The sequence below is a fragment of the Dendropsophus ebraccatus genome, chromosome 11 (assembly GCF_027789765.1).
Source record: "Dendropsophus ebraccatus isolate aDenEbr1 chromosome 11, aDenEbr1.pat, whole genome shotgun sequence".
NCBI classification, from domain to species: Eukaryota; Metazoa; Chordata; class Amphibia; order Anura; family Hylidae; genus Dendropsophus; species Dendropsophus ebraccatus.
The window spans coordinates 90,924,741-90,951,041 of NC_091464.1; the positions used below are offsets into that span (position 1 = coordinate 90,924,741).

Here is a 26,301-nt window from a genome sequence, read left to right on the forward strand (position 1 = left end):
TGAGGGACAATCTGAAGTGCAGGAGCTCTGAGGATCGGGGATGTCCCCGGGAGGAGTGTGAAGGCATGCTGGAAAGCATGGAGCATTTTCTGCTTCATTGTCCCTTTAATACAGAGGTTTACAACAGGGTGGGCGCTTCCATCGGGTGGCCCAGGTTGGCCCGCCTCTCCTATGCGGAATGGGCCTATGGAGCATTCAGAAACCTTGGTGGCTGGGACCGGAGCACTTTATTCCTAGTCAGCATAGTGGTCAGGTACCACACGTGGAGTGCACGGTGTTTAGTGTCGACGCAACGTAAAATCCTCCCTGTGGATGAGTTGGTTAGGGGCACACTCGGTGACCTGGTGAAGGTGCGTTCTTTGGAGTACGAGAGGCTGGGGGCTGGTAGGGCCTCTTGTCTTTGGAGGGGCTTTGCCTATAAGGTTCCTTAGCCTGCGTCTCCTCTCCTGGTGGTGGGCTGATGCTAACACCCTAGTCTTTTGTTTTGTGCTCTAGCTGTATAGGAATATAGGGCTTGCAGGTACTGAACTTGGGCTTTCGGGCTGTGTGTGCGGCTGAGAAGCCCCACTATGGTTTGCTGTGTATGTTTGTGTATATTATTAGTGTGTGTATTATTAGTGTGTTTATTTGTGTATATAGTTTGCATATTTCGTCTCCACCTGGGGTTGGGTTTTAGTGTTAGGTTGGGTGGTGGGTTATATGGGGGGAGGGGGTTTCTGGGGACTTTAGTATAAACAGAAAATCCTGGGCTGGTTCATGGACGTCTGTTATCATGTACTGGGGGCATGGGATGCGGGACCAGCTCAGGGCCCAAAAAAAAAAAAAAAAAAAAAAAAAAAAAAAAAAAAATTATAATTGTTATGGTGTTTGGTGTAGGGCTCTATGTATATATTCATTTATGTATTTATTTGTGCATTTATTTAGTTTTGTGGAATGCAACCGGATCAGGGGGTTAGTGTACAGTATAGTTATGTTAGTTATTGTTAGTTAAGTTAAGTTTCATAGTGTTATTATTGTGGTGTTTGTGGAAAAATCTAGTTTGCACGTGTGGGGGATAATACAGCGGTGCGTTTGGTGAGTGTGAGGCTGGACCAGCCAATACGCTTATGGACTTTTATGGACTTGTATATATTGTACAGTTATGTTATTTATATTATTGGTTTGTTGTTATGTTTTATATTTTTAAATAAAAGATCTACAGGCTGTAACTCAGGATCAGTAATGTAATGTATGTACACAGTGGCCCCACCAGCAGAATAGTGATTGCAGCTCTGGAGTATAATACAGGATGTAACTCAGGATCAGTACAGGATCAGTAATGTAATGTATGTACACAGTGACCCCACCAACAGAATAGTGACTGCAGCTCTGGGGTATAATACAGGATGTAACTCAAGATCAGTAATGTATTGTATGTACACAGTGACCCCACCAGCAGAATAGTGAGTGCAGCTCTGTGGTATAATACAGGATGTAACTCAGGATCAGTAATGTAATGTATGTACACAGTGACCCCACCAGCAGAATAGTGACTGCAGCTCTGGGGTATACTACAGGATGTAACTCAGGATCAGTAATGTAATGTATGTACACAGTGACCCCACCAGCAGAATAGTGACTGCAGCTCTGGGGTATACTACAGGATGTAACTCAGGATCAGTACAGGATCAGTAATGTAATGTATGTACACAGTGACCCCACCAACAGAATAGTGACTGCAGCTCTGGTGTATAATACAGGAGGGTTAGTATAGGATAAGCAATGTAATAAATCTACTACCATTAATGTCATATAAACTGTATAATGTGATGAGTTGTACAATGGAGCCCAGTAGATCGGATAAACTTGGAGGTAACCTGATGTTGTGATCTTCCAGGCGGCTCCCTTCCCCATCTCCTCTGAACGGTTGCCCAGCACAATATGTCAGTGATAATACTTACAGCTGTAATCGTGTTTTCACTCTTGTCATCAAAATATCATGACATTTTAATACCTTATTCCCCACTCTCCGCTCAATATAAAACAGTAGCAGGATAGAGTGTTTGATGGCGGAGAGCTCAGATACGGCTTGCTGAGGAACACTCCACAGATTACCTCTCTACTCCATCTGCTTAGTTTCTATGAAAACTTATTTAGGGCTGAGGGCAAAAGGTAAAATCCTGGAGGAGTGAATGGAGTCCCTCAGAAGTCGGACCGTTCAGGGAGACACAAAGTTACTCTTTATTGTGGAAGGGATTTAAATGAACACAAAGTATCAGTCCTGTCCCCACATCTGGGAACCTGCTACATAGCAAGTGTGAACAAGGCAACAAATGGCAGCATCTACAGCACCGGAACGGCCAGAGGAGATGGCTCTGAAAGCCAATGATGACACTTAGATTGCATTTTGTATATGATGATCACCAGCAGAATATGACCTCTAAAGGATTGTTCATCATTTTTTTTTCTTTCAAATCAACTGGTCAGCAAGTGCCAGAGACTTGTAATTTACTTTTATTAAAAAATCTCAAGTCTTCCAGTACTTATCAGCTGCTGTATGTCCTACAGGAAGTGGTCTATTCTCTCCAGTCTGACACAGTGCTCTCTGCTGCCACCTCTGTCCATGTCAGGAACTGTCCAGAGCTATAACATATCCCCAGATAAAACCTCTCTTGCTTTCCAGACTGGAAATAATACACCACTTCCTGCAGCACCTGATAAGTACTGGAAGACTGCAAGTAAATTACAAGTCTCTGGCACTTTCTGCTGTATGTCCTGCAGGAAGTGGTGTATTCTTTTCAGTCTGGAGAGCAAGAGAGGTTTCTATGAGGATCTGCTGCTGCTCTGGACAGTTCCTGACATGGACAGAGGTGGCAGCAGAGAGCACTGTGTCAGATTGCACTTCCTGTAGGACATACAGCAGCTGATAAGTACTGGAAGACTAGAGATTTAAAAAAAATAAATAAAAGTAAACTACAAATCTCTGGCACTTTCTGGCACCAGTTGATTTGAAAAATTGGTGAACAACCCCTTTAATGAAAAAGTCCCCCAGGATTAACATATAGCATATGTCACTGTGTTTGGAAGCTCAGTTGGTATAATTGTGGAAAAATCATCTGTCATTGCCAGCTGGAAGAGCCATAGAGGTATGGTGGTGGCACTGTGGTGGCTCTCACCACTTGCACTTCCCTGCCTCTCCCTCCATAATGGACAGCTAGGCCTCTCCCTCCATGATGGACAGCTAGGCCTCTCTCTCTCTCTCCATGATGGACAGCTAGGCCTCTCTCTCTCCATAATGGACAGCTACGCCTCTCCCTCCATGATGGACAGCTAGGCCTCTCTCTCTCCATGATGGACAGCTAGGCCTCTCTCTCTCCATGATGGACAGCTAGGCCTCTCTCTCTCTCTCCATAATGGACAGCTAGGCCTCTCCCTCCATGATGGACAGCTAGGCCTCTCTCTCTCCATGATGGACAGCTAGGCCTCTCTCTCTCCATGATGGACAGCTAGGCCTCTCTCTCTCTCTCTCCATGATGGAACGCTAGGCCTCTCTCTCCATGATAGACAGCTAGGCCTCTCTCTCTCCATGATGGACAGCTAGGCCTCTCTCTCTCCATGATGGACAGCTAGGCCTCTCTCTCTCCATGATGGACAGCTAGGCCTCTCTCTCTCTCTCCATAATGGACAGCTAGGCCTCTCCCTCCATGATGGACAGCTAGGCCTCTCTCTCTCCATGATGGACAGCTAGGCCTCTCTCTCTCCATGATGGACAGCTAGGCCTCTCTCTCTCTCTCTCCATGATGGAACGCTAGGCCTCTCTCTCCATGATGGACAGCTAGGCCTCTCTCTCCATGATGGACAGCTAGGCCTCTCCCTCCATAATGGACAGCTAGGTCTCTCCCTCCATAATGGACAGCTAGGCCTCTCCCTCCATAATGGACAGCTAGGCCTCTCTCTCTCCATGATAGACAGCTAGGCCTCTCTCTCTCTCCATGATAGACAGCTAGGCCTCTCTCTCTCCATGATGGAACGCTAGGCCTCTCTCTCCATGTTGGACAGCTAGGCCTCTCTCTCTCCATGATGGACAGCTAGGCCTCTCTCTCTCCATGATGGACAGCTAGGCCTCTCTCTCTCCATGATGGACAGCTAGGCCTCTCTCTCTCCATGATGGACAGCTAGGCGTCTCCCTCCATGATGGACAGCTAGGCCTCTCCCTCCATAATGGACAGCTAGGCCTCTCTCTCCATGATGGACAGCTAGGCCTCTCTCTCTCCATGATGGACAGCTAGGCCTCTCTCTCTCCATGATGGACAGCTAGGCCTCTCTCTCTCCATAATGGACAGCTAGGCCTCTCTCTCTCTCTCCCTCCATGATGGACAGCTAGGCCTCTCTCTCTCCATAATGGACAGCTAGGCCTCTCTCTCTCTCTCCCTCCATGATGGACAGCTAGGCCTCTCTCTCTCCATGATGGACAGATAGGCCTCTCTCTCCATGATGGACAGCTAGGCCTCTCTCTCTCCCTCCATGATGGACAGCTAGGCCTCTCCCTCCATGATGGACAGCTAGGCCTCTCTCTCTCCCTCCATGATGGACAGCTAGGCCTCTCCCTCCATGATGGACAGCTAGGCCTCTCTCTCTCCCTCTATGATGGACAGCTAGGCCTCTCCCTCCATGATGGACAGCTAGGCCTCTCTCTCTCCCTCCATGATGGACAGCTAGGCCTCTCCCTCCATGATGGACAGCTAGGCCTCTCTCTCTCCCTCCATGATGGACAGCTAGACCTCTCCTTCCATGATAGACAGCTAGGCCTCTCTCTCTCTCCATGATGGACAGCTAGGCCTCTCCCTCCATGATGGACAGCTAGGCCTCTCTCTGTGAAGGGCGGTGCATGTCTCAGTGCGATGCCACTGACAGGCTGGTTTCACATCAACTGTAGAGCCAAATGCTATCAAAGCCAACCCACTGGAGAGCCACGAGTTGGAAATCACTCTGATAGAGTTATAGTATGTTTGTGCATGATAGGAGTTGTAGTTTTGCAACAGCTTAAGAGCCACAGGTTGTAGACAACTAGTATAGAGCCAAAGGCTGACGGCATGACGGGAGTGGTAGTTTTGGAGGGAAGAGAAGATGCACCATAGCTATACATACATAAAGTCCAATGTCGATGTCCTTTGTTGCATTCGTACTCGGCATGAACCACTGACCCCAACCCTTACAGACTATAGACAATCGAGTTTTAACCCGACCCTGGAGCTCTGAACCCGGTCAGTCACATAAGAGTACGGCAGCGTTACATGTGACAGATGGGGGCAGATTCTGGCATCTCCTAATATTAATGACAAATTAAGATCCGCTATGTTTGTACATGTAACGCGAAAGCTTCGCCGTAGCTCGTCGCTGTCACGGCCGGCTGCCATCAAACGGTTAATGAGTCTGGTTAATTAGAAAGCAGTCTGATTAACCTGCGCTCGACTACATGAAAGTGAGACTGTCCCAAAATAAAAGCTCCTCGGCAGATGTGGCTAGAAGAAGAGAGATCTCTCTTGTTAACGTGTCACTCGGCGGCGGTGATGTCGCCTGTTTACAAGCGGTCCCCATTGTTATGTGCTGTACATTGCAATGAGCAATATTCACAGTAAGGATGTTACTTGCATCTTCTCCTCCTTCCTGTCAAGACCTGTTGGAGAACTGTTAATCCCTGAGAAAGAAAAGCCGCTAATTATCACCTTCTGCAAAACTACTGAAATAGAAATACTAGTTGTGCGGAAACTTGACATTTTGGAGGGGAGAGGAAACAGGCGAAGACAAAAGTAAGGATTTATAACTTCAGTGTGGTGTGTACGGTGTGGTCACCCGTAATGAGGCTGCGGTACATCACCCGACGTGAAGGACGGAGGCACCCCTCATGCTCTGGAGGAGGACGGCGGAGAAACCTGATGGGACAAGTTAAGAAGAGAAAAATAATGAGGACCACAGTGGCTGCTTGTGATGTTGGTGAGGGATCTGAAGGAAATAAGAAGCACATAAGAATTGACTAATATATTACAAAACCCATAGTGGTCTGGGATTAGATCGGTAAACATGGGTCAGTTTTCTACCTGGTGCAAAGCGATGGGACTTCCCCTTTAAAATTGCAAGCAGCAGAGAATTAATGTGGCAATGGTTCCCTGCTGGTGCCACCAAGGACACAGAGGGGTAAGAAACACTGCTGATAGGCAAGTTAAGGGGGAGCTGCATATCAACCTTCAAGGGGCATCAAAACCATACAGGATACTTAGTGGGAGGATCTTAAAGGGGGTGTCTAGACTTACAAAAACATGGTTGCTTTACACAGAAACAGCACTGCTCTTCTCCTCAGATTGGGTGTGTTTTTGCAACTTAAAGGAGAAGTCCCACTAAGACTAAATTCAGCAGGCAGGTGGGGGGTGGCTATATTTACTATTCCAAATGTATGAAGGCATACACACGCCTTGCACCACTCTTATTTGGTGTTTATAGACGCATTCTGTGTTTTGTTTGTCAATGATCTGGTTTATAAGAGGGGGTGTTGGTTATATGTAATGGGTGTGGCTTATAATAAGGGGTGTGTCTTAGAAGTAAAGAGTGTGGTTTATAAGAAGGGGTGTGTCTTAGAAAGAATGGGTGTGGTTTATAAGAAGGGATGTGACTTAGAAGTAAATGGTGTGGGTTATAAGGGGTGTAGCTTAGAGATAACAGGTGTGTGGTTTAAAGAGGGTGTGTGTTATAAGTAAAGGGTGTGGCTTAAAAGTAAAGGGTGTGGTTTATAGAAAGGGGTGTTACTTATAAGTAAAGGGTGTGGGTTATAAGGGGTGTGGCTTATAATACGGGGTGTGGCTTAAAAAGGGTGTGGTTTATAAGAAGGGCTGTTGCTTAGAAGTAAAGGGTGTAGGTTATAAGGGGTTAGAGGTAAAGGTGTGATTTATAAGAAGGGGTGTAGCTTGATGTGCAACACTGTTTACCAAAATATTGGTCTAAATACAGATGTAAACTAAGGCATGTAATAGTTTATATACAGTTTTGGGTCATTAAACTGACTGCGACTCATGCGGATGAGAGCAGAGATAAGTCGGTAGTCGATTTTCAGATCTTGCGGATGTATAGTGAACTCGGCCTTAAAATGTGGCATACGGCTCTTCTCTAGGAGACACATCTGCGGTACTATACGCTGAGGAATTATGGGCCACAGTTCTGATCAGATGTCTACTTGGATAATCCCTATTGTTTGGAGGGTCCCCTGATAACTAGGTGGTAGGTGGTTTTGTTACTCGGACCCCCGGCCATCAGCTGTAGCCATAGAGCGATTGGCCGAATGTTTACACTGCAACTACAGGAGAAGTTATTACAGATGACTGTATAATACACAGCCTCAGCGACTTCTCCAGAGATGAGAGGGGGAACGCTCTGCAGCTGCTCCTCACTCTGCTCATAGATAAGGGATGTAAGGGAGGATCCCCTTCCAGTAACTACAAGGCCTTGGAATATTCATCATTAAATAACCTAGAACACCAGAAAACATTCACATTTGTTGCCACTTTGTCTGTTCCCATCAGTCTTACATGTGTGCCATTTTATTGCTATAACGTCGGTAATGTAATGCTTTATGACTAGCTCTTATTTTACAAGGGGGGGATTCTGGCATTAAATTCATATACTACTGGGGTTGGAAAACTGAAAAAAAAAAAAAAAAAACTTCTGTGGGGAGAGGGGGCTTGGGGCTTAAACTTTTCGGTCTTCTGCACCCTTTATGTAGACATCTTCTGGTCTTCTGTGCCCTCATGTAGACATCTTCTGGTCTTCTGTACCCTCATGTAGACATCTTCTGGTCTTCTGTGCCCTCATGTAGACATCTTCTGGTCTTCTGTGCCCTCATGTAGACATCTTCTGGTCTTCTGTGCCCTCATGTAGACATCTTCTGGTCTTCTGTGCCCTCATGTAGACATCTTCTGGTCTTCTGTACCCTCATGTAGACATCTTCTGGTCTTCTGCACCCTCGTGTAGACATCTTCTGGTCTTCTGCACCCTTGTTTAGACTTATTCTGGTCTTCTGTACCCTCATATAGACATCTTCTGGTCTTCTGTACCCTCATGTAGACATCTTCTGGTCTTCTGTGCCCTCATGTAGACTTCTTCTCATCTTTTGCACCTCTCATGTAGACTTCTGGTCGTCTACACCCTCATGTAGACTTCTTCTCATCTTTTGCACCTCTCATGTAGACTTCTGGTCGTCTACACCCTCATGTAGACTTCTTCTCATCTTTTGCACCTCTCATGTAGACTTCTTCTGGTCCTCTGCGCCCTCATGTAGACTTCTTCTCATTCTTTGCACATCTCATGTAGACTTCTGGTCTTCTGCACCCTCATGTAGATTTCTTCTGGTCTTCTATGCCCTCATGTAGACTTCTTCTCATCTTTTGCACCTCTCATGTAGACTTCTTCTGGTCTCCTATGCCCTCATGTAGACTTCTTCTCATCTTTTGCACCTCTCATGTAGACTTCTTCTGGTCTTCTGCACCCTCATGTAGACTTCTTCTCATCCTTTGCACATCTCATGTAGACTTCTGGTCTTCTGCACCCTCATGTAGATTTCTTCTGGTCTTCTGTGCCCTCATGTAGACTTCTTCTCATCTTTTGCACCTCTCATGTAGACTTCTTTTGGTCTTCTGCACCCTCATGTAGACTTTTTCTTGTCTTCTGTTCCCTCATGTAGACTTTTGAGCTAGTTCACTGCAGCCTGGGCCATGCTTAAAGATAATCCCTTAGCTGCGATTTAGGTTCTGAACTGCTGACAGATAGAGGACAAGGAGACACATGGAGGGACATTTACTAAGGAGTCTAATATGTGCAACTATTCAAATGGAGGCAGATATAATAAAAAAAAAAAAAACGGAAAGAGATACAGCTCACCGTGGAATGTTTGATAGCAGCAACAGGTTGGACTGTGAAGGGTGCTCGATCTTCGAGGCGTTGGCCAGACGCCTCATGCAATGCTGAGTAGAAAGGAGGGGGTGTGGAAGTCGGCACTCCGGGACGTAGAAAAATTAAAATATAACTTTTATTCGTGCATGTTAAAATACAGCGGGTAGCATAGTGGGACCACTATGCTACCCGCTGTATTTTAACATGCACGAATAAAAGTTATATTTTAATTTTTCTACGTCCCGGAGTGCCGACTTCCACACCCCCTCCTTTCTATTCAAATGGAGATTGGTGTGTATTTTGTTTCAATATCTTGTGACCGATTATTTAACATGTAGCACTGCCATAGTAAACAAATCTAAGTAAAAAGTCGCAAAAATTGTGCAAGCATATTCACCTGGTACTGACCAGACGTAAGCCTGCACCTGTTTGTGCAACTTTTTAAAAAGTCGCAAATGATAAATTGGGCACTAATCCCGGATTCTGCGAACTTTTGGGTGAATATTCAAGACAGGCAGATTAAAAAAAAGTTGCATCTAAAAAATATTCGCCTGTTGAATACTGGTTCATAAATAGAACTTAGACCAAAACCGGGCAAAATCCAATTATTCACCTAAAAATAGGCGCAAAGCCCCTGATAAATTTCCCCCATGGTGCCTTGCATATATGCTTTGATTCTTTGGTGAAAAGTGTCAGAGAGGCGTTCCCAAGATACGGAGGACCTCCTTGCTACTACCTCCCTTGCCCCATACCAGACCTAGCTTGAGACTCCTAGTACTAAAAACTTTCCAAGGCCGCCTTCACATGTCTAGGACCGATTGTTTTCCACTGCCCCATGCACACATGGATCCAAATCTATAGGGTGTGCACTTATACGGTCTGTATTTGCAGAACTGAGGATTCCCATTGGACACACCTAAAAAGCAGGGTCTAGCTGTCTCTTCGGGCCAATATTTAGGGTAAAATCAACATTTATTCAACAAATATTTTTCTGCTTCTGCAGATACATACTGTATTCATTGGCGAGCCTTGAGTTCCTACAGCATATGTTACATGTATATCAGACAGTACTAGTGTAGGGATAACCGGCGATTTAAAACCTGCAGCCCTCTAGCTATTGCAAAACTACCATTAATATCATGCTAAATCTTCGGCTGTCCCGTCATAATGGGAATTGCAGTTTTGTAACAATTGGGGGGGGGGGGGGGGCTGCAGGTTCCCGGCTATAATAACTACATAAGGGGCACCAGGAGTGACATGGGGGTTATTCACTACAGGTTGGCACTAGAAACAATTTTATCCCTATATATATAAACTAGGACGCGTGCTTCATTCCACCCATCAATTTAGATAAAGGGACGACAAGGCTGCCAAGGGACCCCCCTCCTGCCCCTCTGTAACGTGGCTTTAATGGCATATTAAGTTTTGGGAGAGGATCTGAGCGGCGTCTATTAAACACAATCTACATTTTCCAGAGACTAAATATAATCCCGCTTGCCAAACTCCCGGTGCATCCTTAAAAGGCACCAGCAAGGTGCAATGAAAATGATGCGTCTCTTTCTGCTTTGCGTGAATGTAAAATAGCTAATAATAATCATGCCCTGAATAGATAATGAATCTTGTCCGTTTACGGCACTTTCCCCGTGATTAAACGCCTCGAGGGACGCAGGGAGCATGCTCATTTTAATTTGAGAATCTGTTACCAGATATATTCATCTTACAATTATAGGTTATACTAATAGGTAATCAGGCCAATCTCCAAACAGAGTCATTGCTGTGCATTGTAATATCCAGGGACAGATTAGCAATACAGGCAGACGGAGACCCCCGCCACCCCCACCTTATCGCCACCACCCCACCCACAGGACCAGTCTGCCAAGCCAAATCCATGGAGACAATGTGCGGCCGCCAGGAGGGGGCGAAGGGTTAATATTATCGCTCGTAACACCCTCTTGTAGCTGACAATGTTTATATTACGGATTCCAACCAAAGTAAAGTACAACCTGTCTCCTTCTAAAATATATTAATATTAATGTATGCATCCAAAACACCCAGTGCAAATAAATTACTTCCACAGTCTTCTCTTCTTAGGGATTTTTTTTTCTTCCCTTCAAGGAAAAGGGATTATTGTCTGAGACCTGAAGAGATGGCTATGAAATGTCCGGAGACTCAGAACCTAACCTGTCCCGAGGACCACTGTACGGGGCTGAAATAGTTCATTGGCTTATTACACTGAGGGGTCTAAGAAAATCCAAGTCAAGAAAGGAAATTGCCTACGTAGAAGGTTATAGGAGATGTCTACCTCCGGGTACAATACCGGGGGTGGAGATGAGGACCAACATCTCCAAAATAAAAGGAAAAAAGAGCTCTATGAGGAGTCCGAATCCAGGACACCTCCAGGTATAATACCAGGGGAAGATAGCTAGTGTCCTCCAAACCAGAACAAAGAGGTCTCAGATCTCTATGAGGAGTCAAAACTCAGGACAACTCCAGGTATAATATAGGGGGAATGGGGGAAGATAGCTAGTGTCCTCCAAACCAGAACAAAAAGGTCACCGTTCTCTATGAGGAATCCGAACTCAGGGCCTACATAATGTGTGGTGTCCTAATAAACATTACAGAGGAGACACACATTGTTTATGGTGTTATACACAGGAACAGACGGATAATACATCCATTATTTATATAGCGCCAACCTATTCCACAGCATTGTACACGGTTTGTCACACAGATCTTTGTCCCTGTTGAGAATGTAGATTCCACATCTACCTATCTGTATGTTTTGGAGAAACCAGAAAACCTGGAGAAAACCCGCACAACTATAGGGGGAGGACACATACAAACTCTGACCCTAAACTATAGATATCTATCACCAGCACTGGGTTTCTACATCAATAAATAACATAATAGAAAAAGATATGATAGAAATATAGATACATTCATAGGTAGGCATATAGGTGAAGATATAATACAGATAGATAGATAGATAGATAGATAGATAGATAGATAGATAGATATTTGAAAGGTGTGTAGCTGCACTCCAAAAGCAGGTGAGTTGGGTGCCTGCGATTAGGTCGTGACCAGAGACCTCCTTGTAGCTGCAATTCACATAAAGTCCGCGGCACATCCAGTTCTAGTGCATAAAAGGTTTATTCCAGGTAAAACATCAAGTCAATGTGGATACATAACAGCACAGCAAGTAGAAAGGGGGTGCGACGTTTCGACAACCTCACGTCGTCGAAACATCGCACCCCCTTTCTGCTTGCTGTGCTGTTATGTATCCACATTGACTTGATGTTTCACCTGGAATAAACCTTTTATGCACTAGAACTGGATGTGCCGCGGACTTTGTGTGAATTGTAGATAGATAGATAGATAGATAGATAGATAGAAAGATAGGAGATAGATAGATAGGAGATAGATAGATAGATAGATAGATAGATAGATAGATAGATAGATAGAAAGAATACATTGGTAACCATGGGGTATGTAATAAGATTCTCTCTTCGGTAGATGATAACTTGTTACAATGTAATTACACTTCACATATTTTAACTGCAAGTAAAAAAAAATCCTGCTCCCCACAGAGCGCGGCGGGGTTCCACACAGGAGGCAGGAGATGCTTTATATTCTGTAACATCGTTTTATGGAGTACAGAAAGGATGATTCTGGATCTGAACCTTGCAGGTACTTTACACTGTAGTGTCACAGTATGACCGCAGCCATATATCACACCACAACCATATAAGCCTGTAGGGTCCATGCTAGGCTGAATGAATAGAGGGCATGCCTTCTAACAAAATGAGGTCTGCAATGTGGAAAACCTCATATACAGTATCTCCATTAAAAGACCTCTTAAACAAAAAGGCTTGAAATTCAGCTGCCCCAAGTTAGGCATCTTAAAGGGGTTATCCAGTGCTACAAAAACATGGCCACTTCAGGTCAGGTGTGGTTTGCAATTAAGCTCCATTCACTTCAATGGAACAGAGTAGCAAAACCCCACCCAATCTAGAGACAAGGGTGGTGCTGTCTCTGGAAGGAAGTGGCCATGTTTCTGTAGCGCTGGATAACCCCTTTAAGACCCTGATGCTACCCTGGTGGACACAAGATTAGGGGTGGAAACAAAAAGGCTTCCAATAAATTATTGAAGATCATATATTACTTAGGTGGAAAGAAATCCTATGTTATACCGGCAAAAAAGCGGTCCAAATGTTTGCATTAAAGTCAAGACTTTGTGTCTGATAAACAATAAACAGAATAAAACGCCAACGTATTTCACACTGACTCACTTCGTATTCATCACGGTTGCTTTGCCATGAATAAGAACGGACAAGGTTCAAAACAAGTTAGAGTCTTATTTATTTATTTTCTATTCTTTCTTGATAGACAGTTTTATTTCTTTATTAAAGTTTTGATTCTAATTAAACCATTTGACCATGTTATATGTATTACCTTTTGTTCCCATCCACATATCCTAATAAAGCCTATAAAGAGGAGCTAAAAACCATTTAAAGGACCTAAAGCCAAAAGTGCATTATGTGCATTCCTATAGGAAGAAGCTTCCTAGGCCCCTCTATGCTCACATAGCTATCTGCTTTATGAGGCACCGTCACATTTTTTTTCTTTTTTAATAAATCAATAGGGGTTGTGATTTCAAATAATGTTATAATATACATGTCTTTTTTATACAGTTTTTATGTTAAAATCAACCTAAACATGTGAACACCAAGTGTCTCCCTTTTTCTCAAACAACAGTCCATTCTTCCTCCACATCGCCTTGAAATAAGAGACATAACCCAGGAAGTGACCTCATACCGCTCCATTCCACAGAAATGGGATGAGTGTGTGTGGCAGGTGTGCTACTATTCCCAGCATGGTGACTCAGTGGTTAGCATTCCAGGTACACAACCCATGGACACATCCCAGGTACACATCCAAGGTACACATCCCAGGTACACATCCCATGGATACATCCCATGGATACATCCCAGGTACACATCTCAGGTACACATCCCATGGACACATCTCAGGTACACATCCCAGGTACACAGCTCAGGTACACATCCAAGGTACACATCCCAGGTACACAGCTCAGGTACACAGCTCAGGTACACATCCCAGGTACACATCCCAGGTACACAGCTCAGGTACACATCCCATGGACACATCTCAGGTACACATCCCAGGTACACAGCTCAGGTACACATCCCATGGACACATCTCATGGACACATCCCACGGACACATCTCAGGTACACAGCTCAGGTACACAGCTCAGGTACACAGCTCAGGTACACATCTCATGGACACATCTCATGGACACATCCCACGGACACATCTCAGGTACACAGCTCAGGTACACAGCTCAGGTACACATCTCATGGACACATCTCAGGTACACATCCCAGGTACACAGCTCAGGTACACATCCCATGGACACATCCCATGGATACATCCCAGGTACACATCCCAGGTACACAGCTCAGGTACACATCTCATGGACACATCTCATGGACACATCTCAGGTACACATCCCAGGTACACATCCCATGGACACATCTCATGGACACATCCCACGGACACATCTCAGGTACACAGCTCAGGTACACAGCTCAGGTACACATCTCATGGACACATCTCAGGTACACATCCCAGGTACACAGCTCAGGTACACATCCCATGGACACATCCCATGGATACATCCCAGGTACACATCCCAGGTACACAGCTCAGGTACACATCTCATGGACACATCTCATGGACACATCTCAGGTACACATCCCAGGTACACATCCCAGGTACACAGCTCAGGTACACATCCCACGGACACATCTCAGGTACACAGCTCAGGTACACATCTCATGGACACATCCCAGGTACACATCTCAGGTACACATCCCAGGTACACAGCCCAGGTACACAGCCCAGGTACACAGCCCAGGTACACAGCTCAGGTACACAGCTCAGGTACACAGCTCAGGTACACAGCTCAGGTACACAGCTCAGGTACACAGCTCAGGTACACATCCCAGGTACACATCCCATGGACACATCTCAGGTACACATCCCATGGACACACCCCAGGTACACATCTTAGGTTTTGACAAAAACAAGTTGGCAAAGTTTCTATTTTCTTATAGTGATGAGTGGACATTTTACTTTAATGCAGCTGATCTATAACTCCTATGACACTACAGCAGCTGTAGTGTAGTAGTCAGGAAACACAAGAGAATTCACAACTGAGTAATATCCATATGTAAATTGGTGTATGGCAGGGTAGAGCTACAACTACAACTCCTATCGTGCTCTGATATGTTTGTCATTATGGCAATAGTAGTTATGCTAAGCTTTATATCAGTGATTACAGAGACAGGGGACAGAAATATGGTAATTTTCTTTACTGAGGCTGAATTAAATTATGAAGCAGAATTTTTTAATGTGCTATTACACAGCTATTACACAGTTATATGCTTATAAAATGATATGGGAGTGATATATAATCTGTACCATGTCAGTGCAGTCATTATGGAGCTTTCCTTACTGCACTCCTGCCCTTACTTGGCAGGCTGTGAGGGCGGAGACATAACTTCCTCCTATACTGTCCTTACTTGGCAGGCTGTGAGGGCGGAGACATAACTTCCTCCTATACTGTCCTTACTTGGCAGGCTGTGAGGGCGGAGACATAACTTCCTCCTATACTGTCCTTACTTGGCAGGCTGTGAGGGCAGAGACATAACTTCCTCCTATACTGTCCTTACTTGGCAGGCTGTGAGGGCGGAGACATAACTTCCTCCTATACTGTCCTTACTTGGCAGGCTGTGAGGGCAGAGACATAACTGCCTCCTATACTGCCCTTACTTGGCAGGCTGTGAGGGCAGAGACATAACTGCCTCCTATACTGCCCTTACTTGGCAGGCTGTGAGGGCAGAGACATAACTTCCTCCTATACTGCCCTTACTTGGCAGGCTGTGAGGGTGGAGACATAACTTCCTCCTATACTGCCCTTACTTGGCAGGCTGTGAGGGCGGAGACATAACTTCCTCCTATACTGTCCTTACTTGGCAGGCTGTGAGGGCAGAGACATAACTGCCTCCTATACTGCCCTTACTTGGCAGGCTGTGAGGGCGGAGACATAACTTCCTCCTATACTGTCCTTACTTGGCAGGCTGTGAGGGCGGAGACATAACTTCCTCCTATACTGTCCTTACTTGGCAGGCTGTGAGGGCAGAGACATAACTTCCTCCTATACTGTCCTTACTTGGCAGGCTGTGAGGGCGGAGACATAACTTCCTCCTATACTGTCCTTACTTGGCAGGCTGTGAGGGCGGAGACATAACTTCCTCCTATACTGCCCTTACTTGGCAGGCTGTGAGGGCGGAGACATAACTTCCTCCTATACTGTCCTTACTTGGCAGGCTGTGAGGGCGGAGACATAACTTCCTCCTATACTGTCCTTACTTGGCAGGCTGTGAGGGCAGAGACATAACTTCCTCCTATACTGTCCTTACCTGGCAGGCTGTGAGGGCGGAGACATAACTTCCTCCTATACTGTCCTTACTTGGCAGGCTGTGAGGGCAGAGACATAACTTCCTCCTATACTGTCCTTACTCGGCAGGCTGTGAGGGCGGAGACATAACTTCCTCCTATACTGTCCTTACTTGGCAGACTGTGAGGGCGGAGACATAACTTCCTCCTATACTGTCCTTACTTGGCAGGCTGTGAGGGCAGAGACATAACTTCCTCCTATACTGTCCTTACTTGGCAGGCTGTGAGGGCGGAGACATAACTTCCTCCTATACTGTCCTTACTTGGCAGGCTGTGAGGGCAGAGACATAACTTCCTCCTATACTGTCCTTACTTGGCAGGCTGTGAGGGCGGAGACATAACTGCCTCCTATACTGTCCTTACTTGGCAGGCTGTGAGGGCGGAGACATAACTGCCTCCTATACTGTCCTTACTTGGCAGGCTGTGAGGGCGGAGACATAACTGCCTCCTATACTGCCCTTACTTGGCAGGCTGTGAGGGCGGAGACATAACTTCCTCCTATACTGTCCTTACTTGGCAGGCTGTGAGGGCGGAGACATAACTCCCTGTACACGCCCACACAGTTTAGGAGACCTGCAGGTAAGGTAAGCAGAGGAATGGAAATAATTGCTGGTAAAGCAGAAGATAAAAAATAAAATAAAAAGGGGTCTAGGAGGCATCATAGACACTGCCCAAACAAGCCTGTTAACACACTTGATGGCAGACAGTAGCGGATTATAATACGTCTGTTTCGGGCGGTAGCCCGGGGCTCCAAGCTCCTGGGGGGCCATGGCCACCCAAAAAGACTTATACTTTTAGTGGTGTAATGTCTCCTGGATACAGTTCTGCCATGATTTGCAAAAAATCGCTGCTTTTTCACAGCAATTTTGCAAAATTCAGGGTATCATGACATTATCTATCCTATATTATGAACACCACACTAGTGCAGCCCGGGGCCTGTGGTAAAGTTAATCCACTCCTAATGACATGTCTGCTTTAACCTGTGCTGATACTTATGTGAACAAGCAGCACTGCAGTATAAAGCATGGAGGTGAGGCCAGCAACAAGGCGGAGTTTAGACAATCTCCGCCTTCAACAGACATTGGATCTAACCTGGAGTCATTATTTATATATATATATATATATATATATATATATATATATATATATATATAGAGAGAGAGAGAGAGAGAGAGAGAGAGAGAGAGAGATTTTTTTTTTTTTTTTTTTTTTTTTTTAACCCCCTATAGCAGAAAGTCTTTTCTACACAAGGAATTTCCACCCTGCAGTGCGATAACAGGATTTTTTAATTTTATCTGCCTCCTATGCACTGCTATATCTCATTGCTGTAGGAAGATGTCTGCTTCATTCCTGTGGAACAATCCACTTGAATATTGTGGATACAAAAAGTTACACTTCTGGAGAAAAAGATAACATCTTACAACTTGCTATGTATCTATGGATGCTATTACATGGATACGGCTTTATATAAGGAGGGGGGTCTTACCTGGTGATTAGCTGAGGGTCCAAAGCTGCTGCAGCAGAAGTTTCTATTGCTCCTTATTCTTGCTATAAAGAAGACAGGAGACGGACATTAGAGGCTGTGCACGGGACATGTGGAACTTTCACAATAACACTTCAATGACTAGATATGGATTTGGGTGTGGGAATAGTCTATGTATACATATCAACATATATTCATCTGGCAGCCGCAGTCCAAACAAAGCGCAGAACAGGTGATGTCAACACACAATGTGGCCGGCCGGTGGAGGCTGCGTGTACAGACTGGAGGCCAGACACTCTGATCTCCTACAGACTTATCATTTATTATGTGCAACTATTAAATCTTTCAGCAAAGCGAGAAAAAAAGAGGTAAGAAAGAGAGAGAGAGAGAGAGAGAGATGTGTCCGGGAGACGCACATCATAGCCCAACTACAAGGACACCATATTAATGCAGCCAGAGCCAAAGTCTGACGGTTCTCTGAGTAACGCAATGCACAACCGAGACACCAGGGGGAGAGAAAGGATGGGGGGAGACACAGGGGCAGACATGGCGGGTTTCTACAAAACAGTCTGATGGTCCAGAAAAATTATGGCTGACGAGGTGCAATCACAGACTGTGAGATGTCTACACATACAATAGATGGATATAAAATATATCAGATAGATAGATAAGAGATAGATAGATAGATAGATAGATAGATAGATAGGAGACAGATAGATAAATAGATAAATGATAGACAGACAGACAGATAGATAGATAGATAGATAGATAGATAGATAGATAGATAGATAGATAGATAGATAGATAGATATAGGAGATAGATAGATAGATAGATAGATAGATAGATAGATAGATAGATAGATAGATAGATGATAGATAGATAGATAGATAGATAGATAGATAGATAGATAGATAGATAGATACAGAAAAATGAAGCAGCACTGCTCCGTGATGCAGTGGGTGCCAGCAGACCTAAGTCTTGACTACAGACAGTAATAAATAGTAAAGCAGATAGATAGATAGATAGATAGATATAGGAGATAGATAGAACACTCAGAAGTATATAATAAGACTCTAATCTGTTCTATAGATAATAATGTTACACTGTAATTACACTTCACATATTTTAACTGCAACTTAACACAGCCCCCCCCCGTTCTGCACACAGAGCCCAGCGGGGGTCCGGTACAGGAGCCGGGGGAGCTGCTTAAGGCTTTATAATGTTGTTTTACTAAAGTTGTAAAAAAGATAATGTTCCCTCCACATAGGAAACACCGAGACGTGGCTGGGGTGGGCCACTCCTGACCTGTGGATGGCCTGGGATACATCTCAGGGGGCGACCTGGGACTAGGTCAGAATTAACCTTCACCCTTTCCTAAGTGTAAAGAGGGTCAGCAGGACAGATATACTGTACAGGCCTCTACCCTCCCCTCCTCCATTGTATAGTCACACAGCCCAACCCTCATTTTGAATCTGTAACATAGGATGGAGAAGAAAAGCGGGTATCACACTGCAGGTGACGGCTACAGGGTCACAGTGCAGGGGGGGGGAGTCATATGTATAAATCCTCACTGTTTACAGTAACTAACATGATAGATAGATAGATAGATAGATAGATAGATAGATAGATAGAAGATAGATAGATAGGAGATAGATAGATAGATAGGAGATAGATAGATAGATAGGAGATGGATAGATAGATAGATAGGAGATAGATAGATAGATAGGAGATAGATAGATAGATAGATAGGAAATAGATAGATAGATAGATAGATAGATAGATAGATAGGAGATAGATAGATAGATAGATAGATAGAAAGGAGATAGATAGATAGATAGATAGATAGATAGATAGATAGATAGATAGGAGATAGATAGATAGACTCCCCCGCTGATATAGCGTATACTACACACACAATCTCCGGACTGTTGTAAATAATTCGGGATGCCCAGGTTCTCTCTTGTCCATCTCTGAAAAGTGTCTAGAAAAAAAAAATTTAAATCCCCAGAAATATTGGTCACTCTTACAGGTTAACTAAGCGGATTTCCTGTAAAAGCTTCAGAGACTTTGGCGGTCTTTGCCTCACAGACACCAGTGAAGTCTCGGCGGCGGCCGCTGAAATCTGCTCAATTAGCCAATAAAGGTTATCATCACTTTAATTCCAATTTTTCCCTGACATAAATGATTTGACAAATTACTACTTCTCTTCTCGCATGTTTTATCACCTCGAGTTTTGGGCCTCGCTCACGTAACGATTATGCAAAACTCAGAGGGAAAAAAAGTGACGGCGGATGTGGGAAAACAAAAAAAAAGAGTAAGTAATAAAGAAAATATATAAATATGCGTGTAACAAAATCTCAACGTTCTATTTTCACTTTGTCTATTGCTAAAACATTGACTTCTGATATAGTGGATTCATTATATCAAATATATTTTATAACACCATTATAATATATAATATTGTATCTTCTAACACCATTTTATTAAACCTTATATAACACCATTACATCATATACTATTATATCTCATAACATCATTCTACCATACATTACAATATCTTATAACACAATTAGATCATATACTATTGTATCTTATAACACCATTATATTATATCTTATGACGCCATTATATCATATACTATTATATCTCATATCATTATACCATACACTACAATATCTTATAACACCATTATATCATATACTATTCTATTTGCTAATACCATTATATAATATCTTAATACACTATTATATCATATACTTTTATATCATTTTATTATATACTATTATATTTGCTAACACCATTTTATTTTATGTAATAAAACACCTATATTTTATATACTATTATAAAATATTATAGTATATGATATAATAGTGCCAAGGCATAATAAAATGATGTTATATGATTTGATAGCATATAATATAATGGTGTTAAGATATAGTAGTTTAAGATATAATATAATGGTGTTAGCAAATATAATCGTATATGATGTAATGGTGTTAAGATATTGTAGTATATGATATAATAGTGTAATAAGATATGATATTATGGTGTTAAAAAATATAACACCATTAAACTATATCTTCTAACACTATCATATATTATACCTTATAACATCATTCTGATCATATACTACTATATCATATATTATTATATCGTATAACACCATTATATCATATACTTTTATATCTTCTAACATAATTTCATTATATACTATATCATATAACACCATTTTATTATATCTACATATTATATCTATATAATAAAATTATATATATATATATATATATAAAAATAACCCCATTATAACCATATACTATTCTATCTTATAAAATCATTATAATCATATACTATTCTATCTTATAACCCCATTATAATCATATACTATTCTATCTTATAACATCATTATAATCTTATACTATTCTATCTTATAACACCATTATAACCATATACTATTATATCTCTCATAACATCATTATAATCATATACTATTCTATCTAATAACACCATTATAACCATATACTATTATATCTCTCATAACATCATTATAATCATATACTATTCTATCTTATAACACCATTATAACCATGTACTATTCTATTTTATAACTCCATTGTATACAGTGAAAGCACTGCCACTTACTACTGTACATTTGCCACTTTGTGTGTGAAATAATCATATACTATTCTATCTTATAACACCATCATATTCATAAACTATTATATCATATACCATTATACATTAATGCACAACAAGAGGCTCAGCAGTACAAATATTGCTATAAATGGTCCATAAATCCAATAGGAGCGATGCCCAGAGCTATTAAGAACACTTAACACCCCCCGAACTCCCAACAGAAAGAGCCCACCGTGAGGGAGACCTCACAATCTGAGATGCAAACGCATAGAAACAATTTATTCCTCTCCACAAGGAAATATAACACTTACAGGTGAGAATATAATTCACGTTTCATGTAATGATTCCTTTAACAGACTTAACAGAGATTTGTACTCAATGGGACGTAAGCTGAAGGGGGAATTGGGGTCCTCCGCTCCGCAAGGGCTCTATCTCTCATGTCAATTTAGTTACGTTTTGAGAAAACTTTCTAAATGTAAAAGTTATCAAATTTTTTTTTCTATATGTGTGTTAGATAAAGGAGCCCAGATATATGAGAAGGACAAGACTGAGAGATGTGATGGATCCAGGAGACTGGATATCTGACAGGAAACGTATAAGGAGCTTAGAGGTTCAGGGTTGGTGAAGAATTCTCAGAACATTATGTTTAAAGGGGTTATCCAGCGCTACAAAAACATGGCCACTTTCCCCCTACTGTTGTCTCCAGTTTGGGTGGGGTTTTGAAACTCAGTTCCATTGACGTAAATGGAGCTTAATTGCAAACCGCACCTGAACTGGAGACAACAGTAGGGGGAAAAGTGGCCATGTTTTTGTAGCGCTGGATAACCCCTTTAAAGGGAACCTGTCACCCCCCGTGCCGGGGTGACAGGCTCCCGACCCCCCGTTAGAGCCCCCTATACTTACCTAATCCCGCCGGGTCCCGCTTCTGGAGGTGGTCGGGTGATGAAGATCTTAGCCGCTGCAGCCTGGCGCACGCGCTGAGAGATGAGTCCAACACCCATAGAGAATGACAGGAGAGTCCAGCGCTCCGTCATTCTCTATGAGCGTTGGACTCATCTCTCATCGCGCCCGCCAGGCTGCAGCGGCTAAGATCTTCATCACCCGACCACCTCCAGAAGCGGGACCCGGCGGGATTAGGTAAGTATAGGGGGCTCTAACGCGGGGGTCGGGAGCCTGTCACCCCGGCACGGGGGGTGACAGGTTCCCTTTAAGACAGAAGTGACTGAAGATTCATATGAGAAGATCTGATGGAAGAAATAAGGGGAAGAAATGGAAGAGGTGACAATAAGAAGAGAGAAGAGAAAGTCACAAAAATGGTGACAATACAGAGCAGCTAACATGCGGGTCCCACATCACAGATGACAGCGGGGTTGCAGTAACCTCCTCTATTGCACCCAGGGCAAGGAAAATATTCTATTCCCTAACCTGGTGAATGTAAAGTGAGCAGTGATGCATTCAGTGTATGTATTGCTGTTCACTAATGTGTACTGTACAATTTCCAGAGCTGTGTACTTACACTCACCTTACATTCATTGGGATGGGTAATGCACACTTACACTATATGCATCATCACTCACCTTACATTCATTGGGATGGGTAATGCACACTTACACTATATGCATCATCACCTTACATTCAGTGGGTCAGGTGCTGTACAAATACTGTACAGTAATGCATACAATGTAAGTATTCCTTCTCATTTTACATTTACAAGGCTGGATGTGAAAGCAGTGAATGTACCCAGTGAATGTAAAGTAGTGATGTATACAGTTAAAGCACTGCCACTTACTACTGTACATTTGCCACTTTGTGTGTGAAAGCTGTACACTTACAAAGTATGCAGCATCTGTCACTAGGTTAATGCTGCACTAAATGAAGGCAGCATAAACTAATAACAGAAATTCTTAATAGATTGTTGTTACTTAAATCACCGTTCAGCCGTTCTCCAAATATGCAGGACAATGGGCCTAATGTCTTACCACTCCCTCCACTTCCAGTGGGCAGAGAAAGCTGGGGCTCATGAACATCGAGGACTGCTGAGCACATGCACATAATGGAAAGGACTAGCGAGTGGTGCTCAGTTTTTGTTCAACTTCTCTGACATTAGTTTATGCTACCCTTAGATGGGGCAACATAAACCTTCTAACAGAGTCTCTTTAAATTCACTGGGTCAGGTGCAGCATACTTGCTGGATTGCTGCTTCACTTTACACTGTATGCAGCACCACTCATCTTACATTCATTGGGATGGGTGCTGTACCCTCACAAAGTATGCAGCACCACTCAACTTACATTCATTGGGATGGGTGCTGTACACTCACAAAGTATGCAGTACAACTCACTTTACATTCATTGGGATGGGTAATGCACACTTACAATGTATGCAGCACCACTCACCTTAAATTCATTAGGATGGGTAATGCACACTTACAATGTATGCAGCACCACTCACCTTACATTCACTGGGGTGGGAGCTGTACACCTTCACTAGTGAACAGTGCTGCATATTCTGTATACACTGTCACTCAAATCGGATGTATTAACACAGCGAGGCTCATACACTAATGTACTTTCTGTTACTACCGTATTACCCCCGAAAAAACAGTGTCTTATATTAATTTTGGCTCCCAAAGATATTTTTCCATAAAGAAGAATTCACATGTTACACGCACAGCAGGGAAAGAGCGTATGGCGGCTAACAGACACCAGGGGGAGCTTACAATAGCACAGCAAAGACAGCATGCGTTATGGCGGCAGACAATTAGATAATGGGAGGATGGTGGCAGGCAACTGGCCTCTTGATGCCTTGGCTGCACATTTACAAGTGATGGCCGCGAAAGGGAACATCTGAGGTTGGCGGCAGGTGACGGACTTCATGTCCTGCGTGCAGCTGCTCTGCAAGAGACGTGAAGGTAGGGGACAACGGCGTCGGGCTTAAAAGAAACCTATCTGCATGCCATGGTGTTCTGCTCGGCGGGCATGCTTCCAAAACAGTGCTAGGTCTTATTTTCAGAGGAGGCCTTATATATAGCAATTCAGCAAAACTTCTACTAGGTCTTATTTTCATAGGAGCCCTTATATTCAGGGATACAGGGTACCATAGAGCACCATGTTAGAACTAATGGTAGCGCTCAGGTGTAAAGGAGCAGGGACTCCTTTCTTTGACACGAGTCCCTGCTCCTGTATTTAGTTTCAAACTGGCAGCAGCCACATCTGTACATTCAGTCCATTAAACTTAAATTAAAGCAAATCTAACAAAACCAATGTCTTATAGTTACCCTAAAAACACACTAAAGGTGACCCATTGACCCATGCAGTAACAGGTCTGAATGCTGTAAAACATCACTATCACTTCTTCAAAGGTTGCCATGTTAAAGTATCAAGTAGGTGCTGGACATTTTACATACTCTTCATTGGCAACAAAGTCCTCCACACTGCAAAAAAAAGTATTACACTGAAAATTAAAATAATAAAAAAAACAAGGATTGTGAACTTCAGGGTGAAAGAAATTCTTGTAAAGAGCGGAGTATTTTTTTTTTTTTTTTAATAACACAAACCACAGGCTTCATCAGCCGAGGAGAGCGGCAGGGGTTGTCTAATTACTTTCTGTGGAGTCGTGCACATGATGTCAGCATACATGAATTACAAAGTGATTTTAAGGGAAGAATAAGTTTGAAAAGCCTCTCAGAATACACGCCGCTCAGTCCGCCTGTGTCCGTTTGTCCGTACTCATGATTATTCATCTTGGCTGTCAACTTTGTGCCAAGTTTCTGGGTATGCCACAAAAAAATGTGAAAAGCAGGTCTTGGAATAAAAGGAAAGAGACAATAGAAACCCTACAGCACTGCAGGCGGAATTCCAGCTAACCTGTGATAAAACACGACCCAATCTCTTACATCAATCTTCCATTTTTCAATTAAAGCTGTAAAGTGACACAGACGGTGCATGTAATATTTATATTAAACTATATCTGAAGAGGTTGGAGAATGCCCTGCAGTCCGGGAGGCCGCGGCACTGTCACATTATTATTGTAGCGGCTGTACAATGACGGGGGCACACACTGAGCTCCGGCTCTTTGTACTGTACGGGAACAGGGGAGAGTAAAGAGCCCATTCTATGTCTCTGAGCGAGCACCAAGACAAGAACAAAAGCTGCTGCATTGTGAGATGGCCAGGAGCTGCGGTCAGCGCATTCATCTCCGGACATACTGACGAAAACTGATGGAAAGTAAATCTACTGAGAAATCCCGATACTTCTCTAAGGAACCCAACAAATTTTCATTAAAACTTTAGCAGAAGTTCTAAGAAAAACATTAAATTGTGATCAACTTCCTGCTACATAACACATAATAAGTCTATAATACTCTACACATAGTACACAACAACTTCCAACATCACCACAATACAAGTCTATAAAATTCTATACATAGTACTCAACAACCCCAACATAACCAAGATAAAAGTCTATTGTATTCTATACATAGTACACTATAACCCCAACATAACCAAGATAAAAGTCTATTGTATTCTATACATAGTACATTATAACCCCCAACATGTCCACAATACAAGTCTATTATACTCTATAAATAGTACACAACAACCCCCAACAAAACCCATCATACAAGTATATTATAGTCTATACATAGTATTCTATAAGGGTATGTGCACACTATAGAACCCAGGCGGATAACCTGCTGCGGATTCCACAGCTCGGCCCCGCTCG

General features: G+C 43.2%; 1 protein-coding gene across 9 annotated transcripts in view; it reads right to left on the minus strand.

The window, feature by feature from the left end:
• Window positions 1–26,301, minus strand: part of ZBTB20 (zinc finger and BTB domain containing 20) — a 683,935-nt gene that overhangs the window by 484,459 nt on the left and 173,175 nt on the right. For all 9 annotated transcript variants that reach the window (XR_011358869.1, XM_069945739.1, XM_069945732.1 and 6 more), the window contains one exon: window positions 17,947–18,008. The gene's annotated coding sequence lies outside the window, so the exon portion shown is untranslated. The remainder of the gene's footprint in view (window positions 1–17,946; window positions 18,009–26,301) is intronic.